This window comes from Halictus rubicundus, chromosome 2, assembly GCF_050948215.1.
Source record: "Halictus rubicundus isolate RS-2024b chromosome 2, iyHalRubi1_principal, whole genome shotgun sequence".
NCBI lineage: Eukaryota > Metazoa > Arthropoda > Insecta > Hymenoptera > Halictidae > Halictus > Halictus rubicundus.
In genome coordinates this window covers 13,461,274-13,473,366 of record NC_135150.1, presented here as the reverse complement: position 1 = coordinate 13,473,366, position 12,093 = coordinate 13,461,274, and the positions used below count along the sequence as shown (strand labels likewise).

The 12,093-nt window shown below is 41.2% G+C and overlaps 1 protein-coding gene and 1 non-coding gene across 2 annotated transcripts in view; both read left to right on the top strand.

The window, feature by feature from the left end:
- Nucleotides 1–12,093, top strand: part of LOC143365351 (kinesin-like protein KIF13A) — a 145,593-nt gene that overhangs the window by 39,079 nt on the left and 94,421 nt on the right. The window lies entirely within an intron of this gene.
- Nucleotides 9,127–9,199, top strand: Trnak-uuu (transfer RNA lysine (anticodon UUU)). Its single transcript has one exon. It is a non-coding gene; the product is annotated as a tRNA-Lys (tRNA).

The following is a 12,093-nucleotide window of genomic DNA, read 5'->3' as shown; positions in this document are numbered from 1 at the left end:
GTAAGATTTGACGATTTCCAACCGCTGTTAGATTGTAAACTTTACCATATTATAAAAATGTAAACCTTCACAGACTATTTTACATTGAGAAATCATAAAAAAGTTTTAGGTTACGTTCGATATTAAAAAACAAAAACGTTATGTTTCTATTGAAAAACCCTATAGTTACCTCTGGTTTTCTGTAATTCGTTCTGGCTGGTTCTATTTAGTTCGGGCCGATTCTAATTAGTTCTAGCTGGTTGTAGATAGCCTTGGTTGGCTGTGTAATTTGTTCTGGGTGGTTCTATTTCGTTCTGGCTCGTTGTAATTAGTTCTGGCTGGTTGTAGATAGCCTTGGTTGTCTGTAATTCGTTCTGGCTGAATCTATTCAATTGGGGTTGGATCTATTTGGACTTGGATAGTTCTGGGTGGTTTTATTTAGTTCTGATTATAATTGGTTCTGGCTGGTTGTAGTTACCTCTGGTTTTCTGTAATTCGTTCTGGCTGGTGCTATTTAGTTCGGGCCGATTCTAATTACTTCTAGCTGGTTGTAGATAGCCTTGGTTGGCTGTGTAATTTGTTCTGGGTGGTTCTATTTCGTTCTGGCTCGTTGTAATTAGTTCTGGCTGGTTGTAGATAGCCTTGGTTGTCTGTAATTCGTTCTGGCTGAATCTATTCAATTGGGGTTGGGTCTATTTGGACTTGGATAGTTCTGGGTGATTCTATTTAGTTCGGGCTGATTCTAATTGGTCCTGGCTGGTTGTAGATAGCCTTGGTTGTCTGTAATTCGTTCTGGCTGAATCTATTCAATTGGGGTTGGGTCTATTTGGACTTGGATAGTTCTGGGTGATTCTATTTAGTTCGGGCTGATTCTAATTGGTCCTGGCTGGCGTAGTTAGCTCTGGTTGTCTGCAATTCGTCCTGGATGGTTCTATTTAGTTCGGGCAGACTCTAATTGGTTCTGGCTGGTTCTAGTTAGCTCTGGCTGATACTGAAAGATGAATACGAAATCGTTCTTATGAAGATGAAATCACGTCTTCGTAAAGAACAATTACGTATAAGCGTTCTACAGTCTAACGCCACTCGGGAGCGACAAGGAAAACCGTCATTGGCGAACGTTATTTCACTTTCCTCGCGGTTCTGCAAAGCTCGCGTCTTAAGCACATTTTCCTCGAAGCGTCGGTCCAGAAATGTTTCAGCCGCTGGAGCTTCGTTTCTCGCCAAGCAATTTATTTTCTCGTTTCTGCTTTCTATCCTCCGGTTTCGCTTCCATAATTCTCGATCAGCCGTCACGGGAACGGCGGCGGCTGCTACCTTCGAGGTCAGCGAAACGTCGAAAATCCCCGATGTTTACCCGGGTCAGCTGGCTCAAGACGATTACGCTCGCTGCTCCCCGAGATATTTTGCGTGCTCGGCGAGTTCGGAAAAGCTCCCGGCCACGGGATACATCCGTTCCCTCGGGATTCGACTCGACGTTAGGTCCAGCTACGAGCGGATTATCGCGAGCGGATTTCCTCGTTACACATCTTGCCGGTTAGGTCACCGGGCTCATGTAAATGCGGCTATCCGGGGAAAATGGATTCCCGAGCCCGCGGATCGATGGAATTTTAACGTTTCGAGTGGCTTTCCTCCTCGTATCTGATTCACTGGCAATCAGAGGAAGTGTCCGAGGGAAGCTCTTTCCTCGCCATCTTTTCTTCCTCCTCCTCGTCTCCTTCTTCTTCTTCTTCTTCTTCTTCGTGGTTTCCATCTTCTCCGGTGGGGATCCAACGAAATGCTTTTCCCGCACATATATTTCCCGCGCTGGAATTTTAACGCCGCAAATGCGATTCAACGAGGACTCTGAGTTCCTTATGCTGGAACGTGTTTCTCTATTTCATGCCATTGCTGAAGAGGGTCGCACGTGATCCGGGATAATGCCACGTATTATAGCGGGAAATGTTCGTTTCTAGATGTATATTAAAATTGACGCCATCATACAAATCGTGTGTACCATAAATTCACATTTCGTGCTTAATTTTACGAAAATTACCGCGAGCTAAAATTTTCTTTTGTTTTACACGTTTACATATGCCATTAATGCACGAAGCTCCAGTCTAACAGTATAATATAGTTGAATCAGACCTTGTCCGGTTGCTTAGGGTCAGGGTTAAAGATACAGATTGAAATCATTTGATCAGTACAGAGTTATTATATACGGTGTCATATTTAAATTAAGCTCCTCCAGTACACTCGAAATTGCTACAAGTTTACTGTGTTTTTTTTTAAATTGAAAAAAAGCACTTTTAAACAAAAATTATTAAACCACTCCCAGCTAAAAACCATTAATTACGGAGATATTTTAATTCGAGTATCCTATAAGTTCTCCAGAAAATTGTAAACTGCATCGACGAGTGTAATGAAAAATTTGTTTATTTTTAGAAAGAAAAATTGATTTTCATGCGCGACGACCTTAAAACGCACGACTTTAATTTGCAACGTTTTTCGACATCAAAGTTCACCTTTATGAGCAACGATCGTAAAATACAGGACTTTAATTTGCAACGTTTTTTCATATCAAAGTTGACCTTCATGTGCAACGATCGTAAAATACAGGATTTTAATTTGCAACGTTTTTCGGCATCACCGTTGACCTTCGTGCACGACGACTCTAGAACATACGACTTTTATTTGCAACGTTTTTTGATATCGTCAACAGTCTGGTAGACACTTCGGGAAATTGATTTACATGAACATGTCATCCTCGGTTCTGCTCGCGAGAAATGCAAATGGCAATCCCGAAGAACTGAGTTGCGAAGAACGAGGAGTTTAATCTGGAATTAAAATTTCACGGCGCTCGCATTAATTTTCTCATTAAGTTAATATTCTTTTGTGTTCCATTGAATTTTAATCAGGCCGTTTCATATACTCCGTCCAATTTTCCTTAAAACGGTGGCTGAAAATTCGCTCGACTGAAGCCGCTTCCTAAACGAGGGCAAAAAGCAACGCGAAAGTTACGCTTTTAACATTAAACGAGGCGGAAAAGGAAGATTTCGGTTTCGCCTCTGCCTAATAGCGACTGACACACTGCCGATGACCTACTTGCGAACAGGATCGTCATTGTTTACAACGAAACGCGCCGAAAAGATGGGGTATTAAAAATATCGATTGTTGCTCCGAATGTGTCGCCGCTAATTAAACTCAGACACAATTTCCCGCAGCGACGCGCCGGACTGTAATTAAAACGCGAGCCGGAACGCCGTCTGGCTGTTACGATTGTCTCGTTTCTCGACTCACTAACGACGAACGTATCATTTTGTTATTGCACACGAAGGTTTCGTTGGCGAAAGCTGCGCCTTCTTACGGACCAGTTTTTGGCGTAATTATAGGCCAATTTTTTAAAGGAATTAGCAAGCAATTCTCACGACTATTTTATATTTTAGAAAGATTAGCACCAAATTACACCGATTGTGAGTTGTACGACCATTATTATGCAGAATAATTTTTTGGAACAGAAGCGAAGTGAAAATCCACTCCTTTTTTGGTAATCTTAATAAGTCGTAAATGATTAATAACATTCTTAAATTATTTTAATACGCAGTTTGTTCCTAAATCGCCCATTCATTTTTATCATAAATGCATAAAATCCGAAGTCTAGTACTAACACCGCGGTTGGAACCTTTTGACTTTAGTATACAGGTAATAATTACTAGATTGTTTTGCGAAAATTAGAACGATGCAAGAATTTGTTTCGTCCACTGTACGGTTTCTTCTCTACTAATTGCTGTTGATACATGCATTTTCCTGTATGTCAAAGACTTGCAGATGCTTCAAATTAATATAATTCCGCAGGCTAGTAATTGCTTAATGAAATGCAAGATTTAATATATGACGACGTAATCTATGCATAACGCATTCTCTTCACATTATTCTAACATGTAGAACACGTTTAAGCATAGAAAATGTGCTTGGCTGGTAAAATACACTGAAATATACTGCAACATTCTTAAAGTGACAAGGGTTAAAGTAAAAAATTCTAGCAACTCAATTAAAAGACAAAATTCTAAATTTACGGACTTAATTTTTGTTACATTCTGTACGAAAATATGTTGTGTTTGATAAAATAACTGTGGAGTTTGTTCTAAAGATGAAGGATGACATGAATAATGTATTTACGTAGCTCGAGGTGCTTCCAGTTTAATTAAAATATTCCTGGCGCCCGGATTTTTTGGGATTAAAAATTGTCTCCTTGGAAACCTCGCCGCCCTGCCATTCCTGGTTTGAAGAGAGTGACTTTTCATCAGAAGGAGATTCGTATGGGCTTCGTGTCCCAGAGGGCACGGAAGGCGCGACCTTATTTTACGCACGACGGAATAGTTCGCGCGTTCCGTATAGATCAAAGCTGGATTGAGAACGATCGTGAAACCCTAGAATGGTCTCGCGTCGCGCGGACCTATCCAACGGCGATGGTTAATTTCCTAGAATAAGGAAGGCCGTCACGCCGATGATCGCCGGGGATCAGCGATGACTGCGGTAAGTCAGTCGGCTGCGGAACTCCGTGGCAGTTATAGCCACTGAAAGCCTTGACAAAATGATACGACGCGAGATTACGGTAGAGTTTAACACCGATTTCGTTTATCTTCGACTCGAGTTTTGCCGAGATGCCACAGAAATCGCCAAGTGCTTTTACAGTTTCACGATCTCTTAAAGCTAAACAGGTAACGTTCACTCTTATTAAGTATTTATTCTCTAGACAAGAAACTTTTCATGACGAGTATGCTCGAAATAAACATCGAAAGGATTAAGATTGTTCGGTAACCTGAACACATGGAATAAAACGTAATCGTCTGTTCACTGATTTCTAAGCCTCCTCTTAATTATCCATGCCATTCAAACTAGTTTCTTAACTGGGCAAATAGATAATTTTGGAAACGGAACAATCTTTCAGGACAACGTGATGTTAGTCTTGATAGAAAAGGATGTTCTTAGACACGAGAATAAGTACTGATCCAGGCACGGAATTTTTAACAATACTGCGTATTGTTGAGACTAGAATAGTTACATTTCCAGATGAGGAGACGAACGGTCCGGAGTCACGAGAAGGAATGATTTTCGCGGCGCAAGGACGAGCAGGTCTCGAGGCAGGAAACCGAGTTAGGTTGGAAGCGCGCGCGAGATGATCGAGTGGCTTCCAAAGGATTCCTATATTTACGCGGACCGTGATCCGTGGTTCTCATTTACGAGCCATTTTCCGTGTCATTCCGTGGATATCAATGGAACATTTCCCGGGGGTTCGCGCTGGTTTAATCTCGAAGCGGAAGACCTTGCGCCATCGCGGGAGCAGAGAGAGAGAGAGAGAGAGAGAGAGCCACGTTTTGTTCGAGCGAGCCCGATGCTGCAGGATCCTCGCTCGTTCAACATATTGAAACTCCCACCTGCCACCCGTAAACCCCGGCGCCGCCGCCTTGCCGTTAAATTAACGTCAAGCCCTGCTGGTATTTAGGCCAACGACGGGTCCGTCTCCCTGTTTTCTAAGCGAGACTGATAATGAATAGTCTCGACGCTGCCCCCGATCGAACACCGAAGTACGATTCGTCACCGATACACCTACGTTAGTTTCTTCGTGCACCTCCAGAGAACCCCTCTGAGCCTTTACAAACAACCGATCTTTCTCCCCTACCGTTCCGCAAAACGGTCTGTATCTTTCGAGATGTAATCGTTTAGCACCTTGCGATAGGAGAAGGGTCAACACTAATCCTACCTGCGCCGGTAAAATTGACCGGTCCCACATTATTTTAGAATTGTTGAAATTATAAAATTTCGTGGGGAATGATTGCATAAATTTCTTAAATCAAACATGTTTATAAAAATAGCGAAGAGTCCTTTCTTGAAAGAGTTGTGTTCCTGAGATCATTTAAAATAACTTTTCCCTTTGCGAAAATGCTTTCCGCCGCTTCGTTCAGGAGTTATCCACGAAGAACGCGGACCAATCAGAGAGCGGCTACTGCGGACTGATTCCGGCTCGGCCAACTGCAACGCCTCGCTCAAAGGGACCGCGCTCTGATTGGTCCGTGTTTTTCGTTAGTAACTCCTGAACGAAGCGGCGGAGAATATTTTCGCAAAGGAGAAAGTTGATTCAAATGACCTCAGGAATGATCCCTCTCAAGGAAGCACATTTTTGGGAAATCACATATATTTGCAAAATTGTAACGATAGAATATAATCTTTAATCAAATTGATACGAATCGTCGCTTTCGTGTTAGTTAACAAGATACAGTGGATGCACTGAAAAGCCCCTTTTCGTTACAAGAGAAGTGGATGGCCGAATACTTTCGAACTTCGTTCCAACCCTCAGCCCTGTATATCAATTTTGAGTGTACATCCATTCAGCCCCAGATTGCTCGCAGCCCTCTTTTCAAGGGAAGACGTCAGAGGGTTTCGGAACTTACGAAATATCTCCCGGAAACTTGCGTCAGTACCCCTGCTCGTGACGTCGAGCGAAAGATGGAACTTTCGCCCGTCGATAACAGGGAAAGTTCGATTGAACGCGTCGGGAGTCTACGCTTTGCGCGTCCCCGTGATTCCTCGCGTGGTGTGAACTTCAACCCTTTGTCGATCATGTCTGAAAAGGATATTGGACAGTCCCAAAACTGCTCACCGTTATAAGACAATTAGAAGGACGATACAAACATTTTGTCTCGTAGAGAAAACTGCCGTAGATTTTAAGGTTGAAGCCTCCCTTTTACAACGATTCCTAAAAAATTGCTTTTGTTCATAGTTCGATGAAAAGCTTAGAAAAAATCATACATCAATTCTAAAGGCGTCGTTGCAAAGAAGAAGCTTCAGTTTTTAAATCTCTTGTGATTTCAGTCTCGACAAAAATTTTTCACAGACGTTTCAATGTACAGCATTTCCGTTTTTACGCGTCTTCAGTTTCTCGCTCGCTTCATCGTGAAAAAAATCTTTAAAAAAATTGAATGGACTATGGAATTAGAGACGTGTAGCTGTAAAATGAATCCAAAATTATTGTATAATTTCTGAAGAAATTATCACGCTTTAATCATTTTTTAGTTTCATTAATTAATTTTTCGAGAACGGGGTGGGTTGGGAGTGTTCGGATGCTTCTTGGATCCAGTATTTAAATATCAGTAAAAACTTTGTTAACACTAAACCTACCGTCACTTCTTGTATACTTGTTCCTGCCGTGCGTAGTCGAAATGACCGGCCCTTAAAGAAAGAGGTTGTTAATGCATTGAACGTACACAATAGTTAATTTGTTGCTGAACGAATCAGTAGATGAACAACATCCATAAAACGACGATACAAATTTATTTTCATATAATTTCCAAAATTGTACAGTGTCGTAAATACTGAAAAATACATTGTATACATACAGTTAAAAAAGTCGTAAAGATAAATAGCGATGTAATAATGTTGTGTGTACGAAACTGTACGCAGAAGTTTGAAAAGATCAATTTGACCGGCCGTGGTAGGTTTAGTGATAATTTGAGGAATGAACGAAGGATACAAAGGGTGAATTTTCAAGAAAAAGAATCAATAATTCCTCAGCCATAAAATGTAGAATCGTTGAGAAAAGACTAGCGACTTTGAAGATGCAAAGACGTAAACAACGATTGCTAGCAAATGATTAGAATTTCGTTTTAAGAGCCAAAGAAGTACGGGTTTCGCGTGGGAACTATGCCGCGAGTGGTTATGGGGTTCATGTGTCCCGACACGATTGTCGCGGGTGTTTTCTCGGGAAAGCAAGACGACGCGGGAAATGAAAGGCCGGGAGAGCACAGGCGCAATATGTAGAACGGCCGGTGAAATATTGCGCGTTGGGAAACGCGGGAACGTGAATTAGAAGATAAGACCCCGGGATGCTGTGGGCATTCCTCGCCGGAAATTCTCCCGTGAAGAAACAATATTGCGCCGTTACTCACCGGCGCGGCGCTGCGTCTCGGCTCCGTGGCATCGAAACAATTCCATTGCCGCGATGGCTAAGTTTTAATTTCCTGATGCATCGTTGCATGCCCTTCTCGCGCGGATTTTTCGTGAAAGAACCATAGTCATTCGGCTCGGCTCGCCTGCTCGTTCAAAATTTTGTCCTTCCTTTCAGATTTTTCTGCGATTCTCTTAGTTACACCACTCTTCGAAAATATTCAATGAAAATCGCGAATATTATTGCTGAACGAATTACTTGAGATTACATTAACCCATTTGCATTGTTAGCGTATATACAGGGTCATCCGTTTTTAAACGGCCAAACGTCAACCAGCTATAGAGGACCCCAAATGGAACAACTTTCACCCCTAACACTTTTTTTGATTCGAAGTTATTTCGTTCAGTCTCCACGGCGTGCCCCATGTCAAAAAAACCAAGATCCAAAGGTCATACAAAAAAGTTGACTTAATAAAAAAGATGCCCCTATTTATTTTAAACCAAACAAAGGAAAAATCATCAAGATACATAATTGCAGTCCTAATTAAGTAAGAACGCAAAAAATGACGGGTTTTTGCAATTATCTAAAAATCAAGACCGAATCAAAAAGAGTGTTAGGGGTGAAAGTTGTTTCATTTGGGGTCCTCTATAGCTGGTTGACGTTTGGCCGTTTAAAAACGGATGACCCTGTATATATACTCAACATTGTTGGTCACTATCGTTATTCGTTAGCTAAAAAATAGATATGGAGGGTGTCGTTGGAGATGAAAGTAGTAATTCTGATTTTTCTTATAACGCTGAAATATGAAGTTCTTTTACTTGTAGTCATTTTTGTACTTAAATATAATTTAAAAAAAGTTTGGTGGTAAAGGCCTTCTTTTCATATTTTCTTATGATGCAAATGGGTTAATAATCGGACGTGCCCGGTTTTCGGAAGCCTGAATTCCAACAAAGTGAAATAGAAAATGTTCTTTTTCTTAATACGTTTAATAGTTTAATGTTTGAAATTACGCCTATTTATTTTTGGTGTAATACATAATATCCGCTGGCGGTAAAGTAAAATTGTCGTGATTTTATAAATTTCTCTCCGTACCTGTTCGAAATTGTGGTTAGAATAAGAATTTAATCGAAAGAAATTTTTAACGTAACAAACTAGGATTATCACGATCGTATAAATATCTCTCCGAAGCTGCTTGAAGTAGTGGTTGGCACAGTGGTACTGCAACCGCCCGAATAGCTCAGTCGGTAGAGCATCAGACTTTTAATCTGAGGGTCCAGGGTTCGAGTCCCTGTTCGGGCGACTTTTTTTCGACACTTTGGAGCAATGAAATCACGTGAAATTATGAACATTTTTTGGTGACAATGATAAAAAAATTTTATCATTTCGTAAAAATATTGTTCAAATAAGACAGAATTGATGCGCCCAAGCTGCCGCGCGCCATTATCTTGGACGGAAAAATTATGCAAAAATACAAGGTAGCAGCGAAATGAAAACACGCTACAAAGAGCACCGCCATTATAGTGTGCCGCCGAAAAAAAACGTGATTTCGTGTCGTGTACAGAGTGCGAGTACTCAAGTGGCATACATGCTAGCCTCTAGTCACGAAAGGCTTAATTGGTATGACTTTTTGAACTACGGCAATGCGGTAATGATTAGAGTGCGGATGTTTATGTAAATACGTATTCGCATAAAGTAGGACTTTCGAACCGTAGAGAAATTCATGCTTTCCGGACGTTTGTTGTGAGTGTAACAATCGATGAATACAAACAGAATGCAGTTCTTAAGTAAACCATTTTATTATAATAAACTTCATATCATACTTGCAATAATAATCAACATGAGTGAATATGTGAAGATGAATTGTATATTTTGAAGTGTACTAACAAGTTTAATTAGGAATTTATAACAACGAATAATACTTTTAGTAGATAAATGTATTATTGTATTATAACTGTATAGCAGTGTAATATTTTCAGAAAATTGTTCATATGCAGTCATAGTTATAAATATAACAAACATAGTCAAATAATGGACTTCAATTAAATTAGGTTTTCACTGATATATTATAAGCCAATAATTCATTCGATATATTAGTGAATAAATTTACCGCAAAATTACTTTAGTACCAAGGAAAATTATTAAATATTCTTCAAGACCTTCCTACTGAATATTAATTAAAAAACCAGCTATTCAATCAACATTGCCTGATACACAGCTGCGCGTATAATTTCCGGTCCCCAAAAAATTTGCCAAAAAATACAAAAAAAAAAATTAACTTAAACGTTCTCCAGACCTCTGGAGCGGACGATTTAAACAGAAGCAGGATTACTTGTTTACCGATTACGAGCATCGCATTTATAATTCTCCGGGCGTAGAAGCGACTTTCCAGGGAGGAATCGAGCTTTTCCGCAACGTTTCCACTCGGTTACGGTCTGCGTTTAACTATTAAATTCTCCATCAACGTCGAGGCAGGGTTTCAAGTCCTCTGCGCAACCCCCGGTCTCGCTCTCTCTCTCTCTCTTCTTCTCCCGGACAATGCCGGCGTGAAAAAAGCTCTCCTCGGATCCGTATCGTCAGTAAACGCAGCCACGTGGCAGCAACAAAAGTCCACGAGCGGAAGAAATCGCGGAACACCACTCGAGAACGGAAGCTGTAAAAGCCGTAACAGCGAGGAGCAAACGGCCCGATGAAATATGAAGCCGGACACGCGCGGGCCAGTCAATGAGCGCCGCGGAAGAAAGAAGAGCCAACGAGAGATGGAGGTCCGTTCCTTTGTTCGTTCCTCTTTTCTCTCTCCGTCTTCGGAGCCCGCGCGGTCTTTTCAGATCCGGAGACAAAAGACGCTGGGCGATTGTCGGCCGATCACAATTCGGACCGAACGGGTGCAACTTGCTGAAGACTGTACCCGGTGTTTTGTCTGTCTTATCCGTTTTATGGAAACGTAGAATTTCGAGGAGAAATTTGAGATTATGCTGCCGAGATTGCCGTAATTTTCTACGGCAATGGCGCATTTCTGATTCTTCGCAATGATCGTACGAAGCGTTGCCAATGCGACGAATGTAAATAAAAGCTTCGAATAATTCAATTCGTACTCGATATGTAAACAACACGGGAGACATAACCGAGCCGTGTTATGTTTACACTCCTCGGCGTCAGGTCTCTCGGTATACCCCGCGGTAGTGGGGATAACTCCGCGACGTTCATCATCCAGGCCTTGGCGAAATATACAGAGAAATCACTGTACTGTATTTTTAATCGATAATAACATTAATTTTAAATTGAATAAGAACAATAGAAGACCAGGCTTCTAAGGTCTGCACGTTGCGCTAACGATAAAAAGTTCCGAGGAACGATGTCACGCGAAATGGGTTAAGAGCGGAAACCTAATAATTGGCGAATCGCATGTCTGGCTTTCAAATAGAAAATTGGAAGACCATTAACACCTTCGCCGGTCCGTCGACCTGGAATTCCTCTTCGGGTAATCGGGAACTAGGGGGCTGGACCCAAGCCAGAGTTCGCGCAGCAAGTTTCCAAATGATGTAACGCCGGGGAACTGTATCAAAGAACGGAAAAGTGTGTTCCCCGTTCGAGGCTGGGTGTCTGCGAAAATAAAAGAATCAGGCTAACTCGAGTCTCCTCTCTTAATTAGACCGACTCTCCCCCGAACTCATTATCAAACTTAGACCGGAGAAAATAAAGAACGGAGCGTACACAGAGAGTGGACACAAAAGCCAAGAAGAAAGGACACAGGGAATCGGTTGACAAACTTTGTTAGTAAAATCCTGCGAAATAATTGCAGCAGAGTGTGTTGCGCATACAGCATTGTTGTCGAACCCGATCCAAGAAACACATGGAATAAAAAGAAAATACACGTGTTATAAATAGACTGCGAATTTTATGCGCTTGGTATGATAACAAACGAGAAGATCAAATGCAAAACTGAAAAGGCATAACAAGTATTTAAGGTAAATGTTATCTTATTTTCGACTCCTATGGATGATTCAAAGAGAAAATCTGTCGGGACATTCTTGATCTAATAACTAATAATTGTTAATGAAATGATTTCTGTCTGCAGCTTTAACTGTTGAGACGTAGTTACAGAGGCATTGCGAAATTTTTTAAATCAATATTGACATGTAAAATGCACCGGCTATTTAAAGTTGCAAAATATCCTTTGAAATTAGAGGATAAAT